Consider the following 5,062-nt stretch of genomic DNA (forward strand, 5'->3'; position numbering starts at 1 on the left):
GTGCTTTACGACACACGGGTTTGCGACAATATGAAAGCTCTGGCTTTAAATGCAAATCGAAATACCCGCCCACGTTTTTAAGATTAACTGCAGAAGGTCAAGCACGCAAAATTGCTTTATGGCAGTGTGGTGCGCTTTCTGTCCAGGCAGAATCAATCAATATAACATTTATCACAGGTTTCCAAGAATGGGCAGTGTTTTATATGCATACATCTGCCATATCCCATATATTTACAAGCATTTCGCTACACCCGCAATAACATCTGCTAAATATGTGTATGTGTATGTGACCAATAAAATGTGATTTGAGATTTGATTTGATATACCTCAACACTTTGAAACCAAGCATTTCAAGCTCATAGAACTACATGATTCATTCAGCATCCAGCAGCACACTATATAAGGCATGCATTATGCTTCAAATATACTATTAATTAATAATACATAGACATTAAAATATAGATACATCTATTTTTGCAGTGCGTGAGTCAGCTGGATATTGCAAATCCAAGTTGTTATGAGGAGTAGATGCCTTGCCCACTGAATGGGACATTTTTAATTGCTGTGCATTAAGATATGAAATTATGTTATGGCAATAATTGGCCCCAAAATTGTGCTATGAAGAAAACATTTTCACACCGAAAGACTATTTCCTTCACTATTTCGATGGCAGTTTCAGAGATCATGCATGCTACAAGACAGACCACTAGAGGGCGCACGAGGCTGATGGAGGGGCGGCGTTTTGACATCCAGTACAGCAGGTGGCAGTAATGCACTTTTCTATTTAATGCACAGCAATAGAGCTCGTCAGCTTGTAGTTCCTTATTATAGCATGGTGTTGTAGTCCTAAAACCAGGAAATTAGTTACCTCAGATCGTTCAGCCATCCCTATGGGAAAAATGTATGGGCAAAGAATAGGGTTTTGGAATAAAAGCAGAAAATAAGGTCTGACATTCACACAGGCTTAGGAGATATATGTTTTGTTCTGAGATAATAACAGTAAGTCAACATGACCTTTATGAATTACGAAGCCTTTATGTGCTTTAGGTGCTTTTTTGAATTACATAAATTCTTCAAAATTCACAAAAAGTGACATTAGCTGATGAAGATGATCTCATAGAACAAAACGTATAAGATCTGCTAAGCCTGTGTTTATCACACACCTTATTTTCGGCGTTTATCCAAAAACGGCATTCATTTTCCCCATAGGTTTTGTTTAATGAACCATGGTGGAGTTAGTGCCTACAAAAAGACTGCATTACTATTTCTCTCTATGTCAAGCTGGTAGAAGAGTTTTGGCTGGAGTCGACTGCAAGTTTTTGCAGTGGGAGCATGGCGGCTGTCAAGAGACTTAAACAAAAAGTAGTAGTGGAAAAGGATGGAGACACGTGGAACATCGAGTCCGACAGTGAAAGTGATAAGGATTCTAATGGAAGTATATTTCCAGGCATGGGATCAATGAGGAGATGGAAGGAAGTAGGTTACGAGTTTGAATCCGATGAAGCTAGCAACATCGAGGGAGACGGTGCGTAGAGGACGATTGGCGTCAAGTACAAACAGAATGAGCTGTACTCCAGTAGCTCTGGAGGTGAATTGGAAGAGAATGAAAATGAATTACCTGAGGTGCCAAGTGTGGTGAAGAGCCTTGCACTGATGGTCATGATAAATATGAATCTGGTCCAGTAGGAGTGACATTTTTTGGAGAAAGTGGACCCCAGCCTTTTGGCTAACCTATATGTGGTTTCAGATTGGGTGAAAAAGGAGTTGGGTACTGTTGAACCGGTGAAGATAACCTGAAGTGGACTTGTGATAATTTTTTGTGTTTCTTCCACCCAGAGAGAGCGGGCGCTCTATGCCACGCGAATGGGGACAAGACCTGTTTCTTGCTTTGTTCTCAGGAACAGGGTGCCATTGAAAGGAGTGATTACTGGAGTAGCGGTAAGGGTGGAGGTGGATCAACTGAAGTTGAAGATTCCCGGTGTCTGTGACACAGACCCCGTCGCGAGCGTGGTGAAACAGAAGAGTCACTGCACTTGTTAGACATTGCAGCCGACAGTGCAGGCGACTGCAGACTGACTGATCTACAAATCATCTTCCATCATAAATAACTACTCATTATTATTTGTGGTTCAGTCAGTCAGTCACAATTTACCCATGATACATAACGTTTTTGATCCTTTCGAACACGGCCACTGTCTGTCCTTTTGAATTTTGAAATTAACGTTAGGATATATCAGTTATCCTGTAAAAGCTTTTGTGCCGAATCCACTACGGTGTTTCAGGTGCCAAACTTATGGTCATGTTGCAGCAGGGTGTAGGCGGGAGATCCCTAGATGTAAGAAGTGTGCAGGAGGGCATGGGACAAAGGAATGTGTAGTATCGGTGAAAGAAACGGTATGTGTTAACTGTAGGGGTGCCCATGTTATTTATATATATATATATATATATATATATATATATATATATATATATATATATATATTTGATCATTTAAAACACAATACAACCACACATGTGGATAATGCATTTAAAATCATTGAGGATGACACAAAAGTTTGAAAATGTATTTCCATTGTGGTCCTCTTAAATAAATGGCTCAAAAGATTAACAAACATAACATAGTAGGCCTAGCCTACATAGTAGGCCTAGCCTGCTAGGCATACTTGGGTTTACTAATAATAATTAATTCATTTTTGAACCTGTATAGTGCTTTTCAAAGAATCACAAAGCGCATAAAAATTAAAACAACAAACAAAAAATAGAAATTATGGAGATTGAAAGTCTCAGTCGGCTTGGGATGAAGTTGAGGCAATTTGGGTTGGAAAGGCAGTGTAGGTTCAGTGGGAGAGGGCATTGATGTGACAGACAAGGAGAAACAAAGACAGTATGAAAAAACAGGCCCAGAGCTCTTCAACAGCGCACCACACCTGCTTCTCTGAATGGTCAGTCACTCCATTGGAGCCGCTTCTCTGGTGCTGGTCCTCCATTGCCAGGAATGTAGCACCCACCTCGGTGATGCCATGGCTGATGAAAAGCGCACGAAAAGCCACCACATCTTGGCAGTGGTTAGGAGTGTTCCCTGAAAAGTGCTTGAACTTCCTCTGCTACCTCTGACTGGACACAGCATGCAGTCCTTGGTGTAATACTTCCAAACAGATGAAACAGAAAGCCAAATTATTTGAATCCAAACAGCCAGCTAGCTAGCTATCAAGACTTTTCATCACGATCCTACAACTCTGAGTCCACAGGATATAGTGATCAAACCCTAGAGCAGCCAACCCCCCCAAAAAATACATTAAAAAATGCAACAATTTTTTTTTACAAATAATAATAAAAAATATGTACCATATATGGGAAATTATTTTCTTATAACTAGATTTGATGCCTAGCTTAGAAAGAATGCATTAATGATTAAACATAAAAGGTTTGTACTGTACTGATATAAATTGTTTAACCTAACAAGCTGTGATTAATGTGAGGAGCTGTTTTAGGGAGTAGGGGGAGATAAGAACTTGTGTCTCACATACACGAACACTGCCTCTTTGTGATCTGTGAACCGTCCAAGGACGTAGGTACAAAGAGTACAGGGGAACTGTGTCTATGGGTGCTGACTCGGGACAAGGTGTGATGATAACAACTTATGCCTGGCAACAGTGTGCAACGGTGAAGCGCCAAGGGGCTGGGACCAGCCTGTGTGCCAACGATAGGCTGAGTAAGTCTAAACCACGCTCAGTCTCTACTCTGATTGGCCAGCAGGGAGTGGGAACTATCTCTGTCAGAGTATTTGGAGAAGAACTTAGAACAATGGATCAGTTCTCTGAGTGCCCTGCGTGGTATTTCAGTGGACCCGTATATACGAACATCATATTTACCATTGAAGTGTTTTGCATTAATTAAAATACTAGTCTATTTTAGAAGACGTGTATTGACCTCTTTTGTTCCTAATACCAGATTTGAATTGACGCAACTTAACACATATTTATAGAGCTCTCTGCCTAGGCTACCTTATGGTGCCATGGCAACCACTATCTTGTTGCTGGGGATCAGAAGTGTCTGGTGCTAGAGAGGCAAGTTGAGGTTGCCAGGATCAGAGTTTTACAGAAGGTGTCATATGCTGAGCCAACTGAAGAAAGGAGAAGAAGATGGGTCAAGGGTGAGGGATCCTAATAGGCTCCCAGTGAGTAGTAGACTTTTGCCAGTACAGAGTGATAGGCCTACGAATTAAATATGCTTCAGTAAGGTTGGCTTTTTAGCATTCATTGCCATGGTTATCAACTGTACCACAGGAATGGAAAGCAAGTCACAGAAAATACTGTAGGTGTTGTGGTGGCAGCTGCAGAGAAGTATTTAGGATTATGAGATTTTCTGCAGAAGAGTTACAGGGTGTGTTGAATGGTAGTGTCCCGTCCTCCCAGGCCGTTGTCCTGGTGTAGGATCAGATAGGGTCAAAATAGTGGAATGGGGTGGTGGGTTTTTAATGAGTGTAGGGTTAGTTGTGTTCCCACTAGTTACCACAGCCACCAAGTCAAAATTGGCTATATGGTAAAAATATTTAAAGAAACATTTGCTTTTTGGTCTTCATTTAAGGTTAGGGGTAGACATAATGTTATCAGTGTGGTTAGGGTTAATGTTAGGTTTAAAATACAATTTTAAGAAGATAAATTGTAGAAATAGGCGGGGTTTATGACCTTGTGGCAACTAGTGACAACCGGTTAGTTGGCCGGGTAATTTTTCCCTTTTTTGTATCACAAAGTACACTGAGTGTACAAAACATTAGGATCACCTTCCTAATATTGAGTTGCACCTCCTTTTGCCCTCAGAACAGCCTCAATTCGTCGGGGCATGGACTCTACCATGTGTCGAAAGCATTCTACACGGATTTAAGTGTATTTAACAAGTTACCTCAATAAGGGGTCATAGCTTTCTTTCTGGATTCACCTGGTCAGTCTATGTAACGGAAGAGCAGGTGTTCCTAATGTTTTGTGCACTCAGTGTATAATTGATTTGTACTACAGTCCAGTTGGTGGCGGTAATGCACCATTATTGGATGCTAACTGCCGTC

The sequence above is a fragment of the Coregonus clupeaformis genome, unplaced genomic scaffold (assembly GCF_020615455.1).
Source record: "Coregonus clupeaformis isolate EN_2021a unplaced genomic scaffold, ASM2061545v1 scaf0327, whole genome shotgun sequence".
Taxonomy (NCBI): domain Eukaryota; kingdom Metazoa; phylum Chordata; class Actinopteri; order Salmoniformes; family Salmonidae; genus Coregonus; species Coregonus clupeaformis.